This window comes from Hemicordylus capensis, chromosome 5 (genome assembly GCF_027244095.1).
Source record: "Hemicordylus capensis ecotype Gifberg chromosome 5, rHemCap1.1.pri, whole genome shotgun sequence".
Lineage (NCBI taxonomy): Eukaryota > Metazoa > Chordata > Lepidosauria > Squamata > Cordylidae > Hemicordylus > Hemicordylus capensis.
Window position 1 is genome coordinate 52,236,456 of NC_069661.1, and position 12,483 is coordinate 52,248,938.

Genomic DNA, 12,483 nt, shown 5'->3' on the forward strand with positions numbered 1-12,483 from the left:
GCACTGGCTGGCAGCAGCTGTTGGCTGTGTGCTAGGCTCAGGCTGTGGCGCGCGTGACTGGACTGGGAATGTTATTGTAGCGGCAACACTGGTTGTGGTGGTAGCAGTAGTAGCTGTTGTTGTTGCTGGGCTGGTGGCTGCTGGCCTGTGCTGACTCTGCGCACTTGGTCTGGTCTGGTCTGGTCATTGGGATGCAGATGTAGGGTGTGTGTGCATCATCCATGGGGAGCATCAGAGCAGAGCAGAGCAGGTTGGCTGGCTTCTGTCTGTCGGGCCTAGTCAGTGGCAGGCACTGAGTGAGGCGGTGGTTCCTTTGGGCATCACGTCACCCATCATGCAGAGCGGCAGGTCTGCTGCTCTGCTGCTCCGCCTCCTGCTTCTTCTCTGTGTGTGCTGCTCTTGTGCTTAGTGTGCTGCTCCGCTGCTGCTGCTGTGCTGGCAGGCAGCACAGCAGTGGCCTTTTTGTTAGATCAGAGAGTGGGTGTTGTCTCTCTGAGTGTCCTCCTCTTACTTGCTTGGATAGGAGTGGTGGTAGTAGGTAGGCATTAAGATGGACTGACTAGGTGTTACGTGTTAGGGCGCCCAGAGAGAGGGGCCAAAAAGATGGGGTGGCAATTGTTGGGTTGCTCCTAGTATTATTGGTGAATTTCTGAAGAAAAATTTTTTTCCATTGGCTAGAATGGGGGTTCGGGGCTGCCCCAGACCCGCCTCTGTGGGGTGGCAGCACCGCCAAAGTGGGTCCGGGGCCATGGCAAAAATGCCCTCAGTCCCTCCCAGCAATCCCCGTAGAGATAGGAGTGATGGTTCTGTTGTTTTTCTGAGGTGTTCTGAGTGAGTGTGGATTCTGTGATAGCAAATGAGAGTGGATTCATGGTGTCTCATTGGAAATCTCATAAGCTATCATAGAATCTACACTCAGAATACCTCAGAAAAACAACAGAACCATCACTCCTATCTCTACGGGGATTGCTGGGAGGGACTGAGGGCATTTTTGCCATGGCCCCGGACCCACTTTGGGGGTGCTGCCACCCCACAGAGGTGGGTCTGGGGCAGCCCCGAACCCCCATTCTAGCCAATGGGAAAAAAATTTTTCTTCAGAAATTCACCAATAATACTAGGAGCCACCAATTGCCTTGGGATTTTTGGGGTGGAGGACACCCATGGGTGGCTACCACCCACCCCAGCTTTTTTGCCCCTAAGGGCTCCACATTGTGAGTTATGGGCAAAAATTTATTTTTTGAAAAAAATTTGTAAAAAATCAGAGGAAGGTCCAATCGACTTGAAATTTGGGTGGCAGGTAGAACACAATGTCCCCTTCAAAACCAGCCACTTTTTGTGATCCGAACCGGTTCGGTTCGGATCCGAACCGGTTCGAAACCGAACCGGACCGGGGGGGTGGTCTGGCAAAACCAAAACCGAACCACCCCGGTCCGGTCCGGACCCGGTTCGGACCCGAACCGAACCGGGAGAACCGGTTTTATGCACATCCCTAATACTACTCTGGCATTTCACTTTTTCTTTGAGACAAATAAACGGTTCTGATGGTCTGGCTGAACCTGGGGAAACTTGGAGGAACTTTGTTCGAGATCTTGAAACAAAGGCGGTGGTTAAGCAAGAGATGTAACCAGTTTGGTGTTTCAGTCTTCCTGCTTGAGTACTGCTATAGATTAAACAGAAGGTCTAATACAAAACCCTTAGATATTTACTCACCTTTCTTTAACAGATTGCTGCACAAGCCTAGCATGCAATGCTGGAATAGATCTCTCCTAAAGAAGTCTTCAGTGGGAATCCTTTAAATGAGTAGGTTGAAGAAGAGCCATGCACTTCTGGTCTGCTGAATGTAAAAAAAGAGTTGATCAAGATTCAATACTTGTTGAAGGCAAATATTGGACTAGGAAATTCATGGCAGCATCTGCGTGATAATGTGAAGATGAAGGCATACTGGAAGGTTCTTAACAATCAATACTGAAATCAACAAATTATATCCACCCTTTAATTCTTTAATAATAATTAATATCTTTATAAACATAATTCAATCATATAAGATCACTCATTAAGAATATTCTTGGCATAACAGCTAAATATGTGAAACAACTTTTTGCTACATTAGGAAAAAAGAAATAGAGTATAATGCAGCACAGTAGATTCAAAATGTTTCTGTAGATAAATTCACATTGACCATATCTTAAATACAAATACTCTACAGATTATTTTCACTTGTCATAAATTTTTCCTCTTCCTTATTTAAATCTTCCATTATGTATTGTTTAATCTTTAATCGTATACAATCTTATTTATGTATTTCAAATACAGCTATATTCTATTTTTCTGTTTGACAAAACACATCCAGAATGACTGACAAACAGAGCAAATTAGCACACAATAAACTTCTTTTGAAATAAAAAAGACATAGGCTGAGTAATGAAGTGCTCTTGTTGCTGACACTGTGCTGGTCCTTGTAGGGGAAGAATGGCAGTTCAGTCGCCAAATAGCAGAGCAAACCCAGTTTGATGAGAAAGCAGCAAAACAAGAGGTCTTGAGATGATTCTTTATTATTGAAGAACTGCAAGGATTTATTAAAATAAAAGGTTACAAACAAATGTGAAAAAGCCTGCAGCTTAATTTCAGCTGTAGCTCATGGCTGAAGAGAGAAACTAAAACAAACAGCCATCTCTGGAAAGACAAATTGGAGACTAACACTGGAAGAAGAAAGAGGGGAGGAGTCCAGCACTTTTATCCATGACTGTAACTGCCGCCCCCCACACCCCATGGTCACTATGAGACATTGTAGATAAGAGCTGATGCCGCCAGGGTCTCAGCTCCAACAGTCCTAAGGTGGGAGGGATGCTTTTAGTCAATTTTCCCTTTGCTCTGAAGCCTACTGTGCCTATTGAGAATATGTTCCTAAGGGCTGCACGATCCTCAGGGCCTTTTTAGTCTACTTTCCAGTAGGCTTATGAAATTACCTGGCTTTCTGTGTGTGTGTCCATGTGTCCTTTTGTCTGTGTGTCCCCCCCATCAACTTCGCAATGCCTGGACCAATATGAATCAAATTGGGTACTCTTGTAGGGACACATAGGGACACCTCAATGGGTAGTTTTTGATGATCTAATCCACCCCGATCCAAGATGGCAGATGCGTAAGCATTTGAGGCAAAAGTTAAGTAACCTTAACCCTGTGTGAATTGGGGGGGATAGGTTCCTAAGCACACTGAAGTGTGCTGAAAATCACAAGGAAAAGCCGGGGGGAGCAGAAGTAAGCACAGTACCTTGCTCTCCAGCTCTTCAGCAGTCCAGCAATGCTGCCCAAACATCCAAATCCTCTGCTTTTTGTTCTTTTTTGAGGGGCTGGTTTTTTGTTTTGTTTTGTTGCAGAAAAAAGCCACAAAATGGCTCAGCACTACAAAATGGCAGCAGAAAGCTTTTCCAGTCACTCAAGAATTGCAGATAGGTGAAGATAATCCTGTTTTCTCCTCATGAAAAAGAAACTGGGTCCCTATGACCCAACTGCAGATATGTGAAACTGCAGGTGCCAGGACTATGGATAATGAGGGCCCCCTGTAATTAGTCAGTCAGTCATTTATTGTTACAGTCAAAGACCAGTACAATATGAACAGTGCATTAAATAAAAGATTAAAAGAACTTAAAATACATTTATATCTAAAAGTGAAAAAGTTAAGACAATTATAATTTCTTATTAGCCAATCATTGACAATTATTAATAGCAGTAGCACATTATCTAGCAACTGTGTTTGTAACTGTAAGCTCAGCATGTAATTAGTTTTTATAGTTAAAGGTAAATCAAGTATGTCTGTCTTGAGTTTTTCACAAGAAATGGCCTCACCAAATTACCAGTGTGACACTTCCTCCAATTTGAATTTTAACCTGTTCTAATTATATACACTCTATCTATTGTTATATAATTGTAACCTTTTTCTTTTGTTTTGGCTTGTGGCTGTAACATTAAAGAACTTGAATGTGAACACTTCCTCCATTCCATTTTAAGGCTATTGTAGTCTGCATTTGGGGCTTATCTTGCCTAACTACAGTATTTTCCACATTCCCCACTACTTTGTTTGTTTGTTTGTTTTGTGTTTATGCCTAACATCCAGCCAAATGAAGAGTTCTGATGCAAAGCAAAACTAGATCATTATCCTAATGAACCAACAAGAATATCCACAACTAATTATAAGTTATTAATCTTCACTCTTCCTATGGTAGCCCCCAACAACAAGCTAAAAGTTTATAACCCATAATCTCTTTCTTTTCCCATTACTTTGATACAACCCTATTGCAGGGGTAAACGTCTCTAACAGGATATTGCTGCTCTATGCATCATTTCTGCTTTCTTTGGTGTCAAATGTTCTCAGTAACATCTTGAAATGTTTCTCTTGAAGGAATGCTGACTCTAAATATACAAATCTGACAATAAATAAGCAGATAAATGAATAAAATTAGAATTCCCCTTTTCTCTCAAAAAATAATTACATTACATTTCATCATTACATTTCATCTGTTATTGTTTATTTGTTTGTTTGTTTAACATATTTATTTACCACCCAAAACCTGCATCTCTGGGTGGTGTACAACAAAAAGCAACACAAACAATATTCAAAATGATTAAAACATAAAAATTATTAAAAACACAATGTTAAAAGCTATGAATACTATATATCAAATTAAAATCCTGCGTGAAAACATGTGTCTTCAGTGCCTTTTTAAAAGTTGCCAGAGATGGGGAGGCTCTTATTTCAACATTGTTGTCATGGAGCTTTTCATTACATGTAGTTGTCAGACATTTGGTCTGGATCCATTAAAGCATATGACTAGTTTTGTGATCCCAAGAAAGATTTGCACTTTTGAAACTGAGTAGGTTTCATAAGCAGTTTGTGATATGGCATGCTAGTAAATCAAAATAGTCAAATTCCTCTGCACACCTCCATTATCATGGGCATGCCTAAAAATTCTTTTTGGGATCCCTGTCATTTTCTCTATTGCCATTTAAGGAATATTAAAGTCATGGAGAAATTTCTGCACTCAGCTTATGCCTGACCTTTCCCTCTGTCCTAAGTTCTGTTTTAATTATTGGATTGTCATTTACTTTATAAAGAATTTAATCCACTATGTCTGAAATACACCCAGGTTTTCATTTTAGGGTCAAAGAACCAAAATTATAAGTCTACCAACTATCAGGCAATATAGTATATTAACACATTTGGCTCTTTATCCCCTTGCATTTGTTTGAATTAAGATATTAATTCTTCCATTATCTTTCTTTGAATTAAGACAGTGGCTGACCAGATGCACCATGTTATGGGTCCATAATGCTGAACCTCAGGATTGCTGCAGACGCAGAATCCAGACCCACTTAAATTAAGAATGGGAGGTTGCTCTAGCAGTGCTTCCAGAGTTTCCCCCATTTACAGCAATAGAGGAAACTGTGGTAGCACTGCTAGTTGAATTGTCCGATCTTAATCGCTTAAGGCTGCATTAAAGGTCTGCAGCAGCCCCAGGGCACAACTTTATGGAGCCATAATGTAGCACATCAGGTTGCCACTATTGTTAGAAATAATAATAATAACAACAACAACAACCATCACCATCAGCCAATTACAAAAAGCAACTTTACTTGGAACAGCCTATATTCTGCAACAATATCTATAATAATAACAGCAACATTGATAATAAAATTCAGCCATCCCAGGTCCTTGGGAAGGACTCAATATCTGGATAAAACAAACCAGTCAATAACACCCGCCTGACTGTGTAAACAGCAACAACAACAATAATAATAAATGCCTCGATAATAATTTAATCATAATAATAATTTAAAATGTCTGGATATGACTGGAGTGAATGATAACATTAAAATTTTTGTTTAAAAGGCAATGAACACATGGAAGACTCATTTGCTAGTACACGGAGAAGAAGTGGAAGAAGTTAACATCCGGAGAGGAATATTTCAAGGACACTAATTGTCGCCTTTAATTTTTGTAATCTCCCTAATTCCGCTATCCATTATCTTGAATAAAACAAACCATGGATACCAAACTTCAAAAACATCAGTTAAGCTTTCCCACCTTCTTTAAATGGACGATCTAAAGCTTTAAGAAAGTCACCATCCAAAATTGAGTGATTACTCAATATGGTTAGAATTTATAGCCTTGATATCGTGATGGAGTTGGACTGGACATATGTGCTATATTGGCAACAAACTGAGGGAAAATGACAACTAGTGAAGGAATTGAGATGCCAAACGGAAACAACATAAAGAGTCCCACATTCTCCAAAGTGACAAAATCAAGCATGGTGAAGTGAAGACCAAATTTAGTAAGGAATATATCAGGCAAGTAAGAAAGACACTGAAGTCCAAACTTAATGGTGGTAACACTATCAAAGCGATCAACATATGGGCAATTCCTGTAATCCAATATACAGCAGGCATTGTTGATTGGACACAAGCAGAATTGGATGAGCTGGATTGGAAAAACAGGAAAATAATTACCATCAATCATGCCCTCCCTGTACTCAAGAAGTGATGTTGATAGGCTGTATCTGCCAAGAAATGAAGGTGGACATGGAATGTTGCAAGTCAGACAGTCTGTTGAAGAAGAAAAATGAGCATTGACAGAATATATCAATGAAAGCCAAGAAGATATGTTACAGGAAGTGAGTAAGACAGGACTGGTGAAAATAAAGGAATCAAAGGATGAATACCAAAAACAGCCGATGAGGAATCGATGAGGGAAATGGCACAAGAAACCATTGCACAGTCAGTTCTTTAATGACATACAATCAAAAGTTAACAATAGCACAACATAGCAGTTGTTAAAAAAGAGGACACTGAAGAAAGAAATGGAAGGTCTCATTATTTGCAGCCCAGGAACAATCACTACAGACAAATGCAAATGCAAAAATTGATAAGACCCAGAAAGATAATTACTGTTGGTTATGTAAGGAAGTGGATGAGATGGTTGAGCATCTTGTATGTTGCTGTAAGAAAATCACATGGACTGATTATAAGGAAAGACACAATAAAGTTGCTGCGATGATCCACTGGAACCTTTGCAAGAATTACAAATTGCCAGCAAGCAAGAACTGGTGAAATCATCCAATTGAGAAGGTTACAGAAAATGAGGAGGCAAAAATTATTTGGGATTTTCAAATAAAAACTGATAGGCAGTTAGCACATAATATGCTGGATCTGACAGTCATTGAGAAGAATCGGGTTCTGGTCATTGATATTGCAATCCCAGGGGATAGACGAGTTGGTGAAAAACAATTGGAGAAAACAACTAAATACAAGGACCTTCAGATTGAAATTGAGCAGCTCTGGAAAAAGAAAACAGAAGTGGTCCCAATTGTTGTTGGTGCCCTTGGTGCAGTACCAAAAGAACTTTTATTATTATTATTTTTACATTGTATATCTCGCTCTTCCTCCAAGGATCCCAGAGCAGTCTACTACATACTTAAGTTTCCCTTCACAACAACCCTGTGATGTAGGTTAGGCTGAAAGAGAAGTGACTGGCCCAGAGTCAGGCAGCAAGTATCATGGCTGAATGGGGATTTGAACTCAGGTCTCCCGAGTCCAGCACTCTAACCACTACACCATGCTGGCTCTGTTTTTTGAACTTGAACACCATCTTGACACCTTGGGCATCAATAAAATTACAACACTACGGCTACAGAAGGCCACACTACTCAGGAGAGCACGAATACCACAACACTATCTTTAATTTTTCTTTAGTTATCCTAGACCCTTGGAAATGGCCCAATAATTAAAGTACCAAATCCATTCAATAACATCTGGTAGACTGTGTGTAAAAAGCATAAATAATCACATTTTATTTGTTAACCACCCCATAACAAATTGTTCTCTAGGCAGCCTACAACACAACATTAAAACATGAGATAAAAACACAAAACAATTTAAATCATAACAGACAAAAGAATGGGGGGCAGGGAGAAAGTGCAAAATGCAAAACACAAAACAATTTTAAAGACTTTTTAAAAACCAGTTAGGAACATAGGAACATAAGAAACTGCCATAAACTGAGTCAGACAATAGGTCCATCTAGCTCATTATTGTCTGCACAGACTGGCAGTGGCTTCAGGCAGTTGCAGGCAGGAATCTCTCTCAGACTTATCTTGGAGATGCCAGTGAGGGAACCTAGAACATAGATGCTCTTCCCAGAGTGTCCCCATCCCCTGGGGAATATCTTACAGTGCTCACTTCAAGTCTCCCATTCATATGCAACCAGAGTGGACCCTGCTTAGCTAAGGGGACAAGTCATGCTTGCTACCATAAGACCAGCTCTCCTCTCCTCGATAAAATCAGATCAAAATTTAAAAAGCCTGAGTGAACAGAAAGGTCTTTAACTGGGGACTAAAATAACAAAGTGATGAAGTCAGGCGAATCTCACAGGGGAGGCCATTCCATAAATGGGGTGCAACCACTGAAAAGGCCTTCTCCCTAGTAGCCACCCGCCTCATCTTGTTGGGCAGGGGCACTTGGAGGAGGGCCTCCAATGAAGATCTTAAGGTCTGGGTTGTGACAAGTGGGGCAAGGTGCTCGCTCAAGTACCATGGTCCCAGGTCATTTAGGGCTTTAAATGTTAACACTAGGGATGTGCACGAATCATTTTTAATTCAATGTGTGCCCCAAACAAATCACCCCTGATTTGTTTTGTGTCCAAATATACCCCCATCACCCCAGATTGGATCTGTATTTGCTTCAATTTGATTCCGATTCAGACTGATTCAAACCACTTAACAAGGTCCTAGGGACACAAAATTTGGGAGGTTGGTGAGACATCATGGGTACCACCTACCACCCAAATTTCAAGGAAATGGGACACTTGCTTGACATTTAATGATTTTTTTTTTTTAGTGTTTACTGATTGTGAACATTTCCTCCATAGGAAACAATGGGGATTTGAAGTTGCCATATGCTAACTCTTACACAGATCCCCAGCTTTCATTTAAAAAAAAAAAGCTAAGCTCTAGCCCTTGTACAAGTGGAGTTATGGAGCAAAATGTGCAGTCATTATTTTTCAAGTGTTTGGGTTATTTGGTGTATAATAACTTTTCCTCATAATAAATCCCTATGAGGATTCACTGCACACCTTCATTTCTTCTATTCATTTTGACTGTCACTGGACAGTGCCAACTGTCAACTGCCATGTGCCAACTATACCCCCCCACACACACACACATACACTGGGGTACTCAGTTTATTTTTTAGGTGGAGTGGGGAATTAGTAGCATCCCATTTTCCAACTACCCTGCAGCCCACAAGCCACTGGGTATTCAGTTTATATTTTAGGCATTTTTGAGGTGTTTAGATTCTTTGGAATGTAATGAATCCTCATAGGAATTCCTTATGAGGAAAGGTTATTGGACACCAAAGTGCCTAAACACTTGAAAAAAATCCTAGAACATAAACTGATTAGTACCCCACTGCCTTGCAGGTGGGAGTGGGGTGCAGTTAGCACAGGGCAGTAGAGAGTTGGCACTGTCGAAAAGAGAGTCAAAATGAATAGAAGAAATGAAGGTGTGTAATGAATCCTCATAGGGATTCATTGAGAGAAAGTTATACACCAAAGAATGCAAACACTTGAAAAATAGTGACCACACATTTTGATCCATAACTCCACGTCTACAAGGGCTAGAGCTTAGCTGCTTTTTTTTTTTTTAAGAAACCTGGGAATCTGAGGGAATTAATAGGAGTGATCCAAACATCGAATCGATTCAAATCGAATCAGGTGTGATTCTATTTGTACCCAAATCTAGCCAATGGACCACAGTTGTGATTTTTTTTTGCTTCCAAATCACCTGAATCAGCTATATTTGGGTACAAATCGATTTGTACCCAAATCAATTTGCACATCCCTAGTTAACGCTAGCACTTTGAATTGTGCCTGGAAACAGATGGTGAGTTAGGGCAGCTGATGAAACACTGGTGTAATATGCTCAAAACATCCAGTCCCAGTTAATAATCTTGCAGCCCTATTTAGTACCAGCTGCAGTTTCTAGACCATTTTCAAAGGCAGCCCCACTGTATATGGCACAGTGTGGAAGTAACTTGCCTAGGCAGCAAGAGGTTGCTGGTTCTAATCCGCGCTGGCATGTTTTTCCAGACTAGGGGAAACAACTATATCGGGCAGTGGTGATATAGGAAGATACTGAAAGGCATCATCTCATACCGCATGGGAGATGGCAATGGTAAACCTCTCTTGTATTCTTCTGAAGAAAACCACATGGCTCTGAGGTCGCCAAGAGTCAACACCAACTCAACAGCACAAATTTACAATTTGTTATCATAGATTCAAAGACTTGGAAAGGTGATGCCCAACCCCCTGCTTGATACAGAAAATCAAGAGGTAGAACATACTCAACAAATCGCTGTTCAGACTCATCCCAAAGACCTCTGACCAGTGAGGGCCACTAGCCCCTAGGTAACTGGCTCCATCACTGAACTGCTCTCACACTGGGAAATTTCTCCTAATTTCAACTAGTTTCTTCTAATATCTGCCAAGATCTACCCCCCCCCCCCAACCACCAAATATAACCTTTCAGTCTGGTCCTAGTGCTCACTGGAAGAGCAGAGAACACATATTTTTCTCTGTAACCGCCTTTCAAAGGTGTTTGAAGAGTTATTTCTTGTCTCCTCTCAGCCTTCTCCAAGTCTAGTGTACTGAGTTCTGTCAGTTTTCCTCATGGGGTTGTTTTCTTCAGAGTCTGGAATCTTCCAGTTTGTCAACAACTCTCCAAATACCTGAAGGGCTGGAGAAGAGGACAAAGGTGTGTCTGCTGACCCAAGGGGCAGGACTCCATCTAAAAACAGTGTGTACACACACACACACATACACACACACACACTCACCACCATCACCACCAACAACTTTGGGAACTAATATTTATATTCATTCTCCCCTCCTTTGAAAAAAATAGAGGAAAAGATCTTTTCCTTCCCATCAAGTGCCTATAACACCCTGCTGGAAACAGGAACAAAGAAGCAATGAGCCACCAGATGAAAAGTTTTGATTCCCAGTGGGGGTGTGCATGCGTGTGTGCATGCATATAGTAAACATATGTGAATTAACTCACACCAGATGAAAGAGAGTTAGAATTTTACCAGGGCCAGTTGAAGTCTTACGTAGCATGTGTGCACATAACTAGGTACAGCAGTCCAGACTTCTGGGAGGAAGAGTATAAATATAAACTAAAAGACACAGACACTCCATAAGGGTTCATCTGGCCCTGACGAGACTCTAAGGCCATTGACTGTGAGTTAATTCATACATGTTTGGTAATTTAAGGTAGAAGTTTTATGTGCCAGCTGTCATACCTCAAGCAGAGCTTTCTTTACAGTTCATATCATTGACATAATCATGGAGTGGTAAGATACATGATGTACAGGTATATATAATGAAATAGTTTGAAAGTGAGAGGAGTGGTATTTTTTCTAATGGGATAATCACAGTGATCTAAACGAGGTTTGTACATGTACCACACAGAGGAATCTGAGAAATAAAGAACAAATAAATCTATATAAATGACCAATTCAGTAACATCTTTTTGTACTATCTAGAAACAGAGTGCAGTGTTAGATCAGCGAATAAAGTAAACCAAATCTCTAGGGCAATGGAGAAGCTTATTCCATTGGCAATAAGGGGGAGAGGAGCAGCATAATCAAAAGCACTCTGCCTCCAGTGCTCCCTCCCAATGGTAAGTTTATTAATGCTGGAAATTTCTCTCTGTGTCTAGCTCATTCTAGACAGTAGTCTCAACAAACACTGTCAATCAAGCTTAGATTGGCACCCCCTTCAGGCTGGTGCCCTGAGTGATCATCCAGCTTCCCACTCCTAAGGCTAGCCCTGAATAGAGGACAATTACATATTAGGGCTGTGCACAATCACAAATTCTGGATCAGCTTAGTTCCAGTCTGGAATCACAGAAAAGATTTCCAGGTCCTTTGGATTCTTCAGAATTCCAGTATTGGCTTTGGGATCCAATTTTTAATCAATGAAAATCCCCTAGGAGTCTATGGGGAAAGTAAAAACAAATTGCCAAAAATAAAATAAAAGAAGAAGCTAGAAAGGGAGTTCTGAAAGTTGACACACAAATAGCTAGGGACGGCCAGACTCTGTGTATTTAATTATAAGTGAATCCAACCATCACTTGTTTTAAAATTATTTTTTCATATAACCAAGAAATTGTACTCACAGAGAATCATGGAAGAAAAGTGATGCAACATCTGAGAATGTACTGATCTATGTTTTAAAGTGTAAGTAAAATAAATGGCTTTTTAAAAAAAAAGAAAAAGAAAAGAAATAAATGCATGGATGGGCAGGCAGGTGGGCAGATAGATGGCAGATAGATGGGCTTTTTTACCCCAGTCTCAATCGGAGCGGGGGATGCAGACTCCCGTTGCCATTTGGACTTCAAGAATGCTTCAGAATTCCTATTTCAGATCTGGATT

The 12,483-nt window shown here is 40.5% G+C and overlaps 1 long non-coding RNA gene across 2 annotated transcripts in view; it reads right to left on the bottom strand.

The window, feature by feature from the left end:
* Positions 1 to 12,483, bottom strand: part of LOC128327649 (uncharacterized) — a 130,588-nt gene that overhangs the window by 61,070 nt on the left and 57,035 nt on the right. The window contains exon 2 of one of the 2 annotated variants that reach the window (XR_008308720.1): positions 1,711 to 1,834. This is a non-coding gene — a long non-coding RNA (uncharacterized LOC128327649). The remainder of the gene's footprint in view (positions 1 to 1,710; positions 1,835 to 12,483) is intronic. The other variant, XR_008308721.1, reaches the window with a different exon arrangement.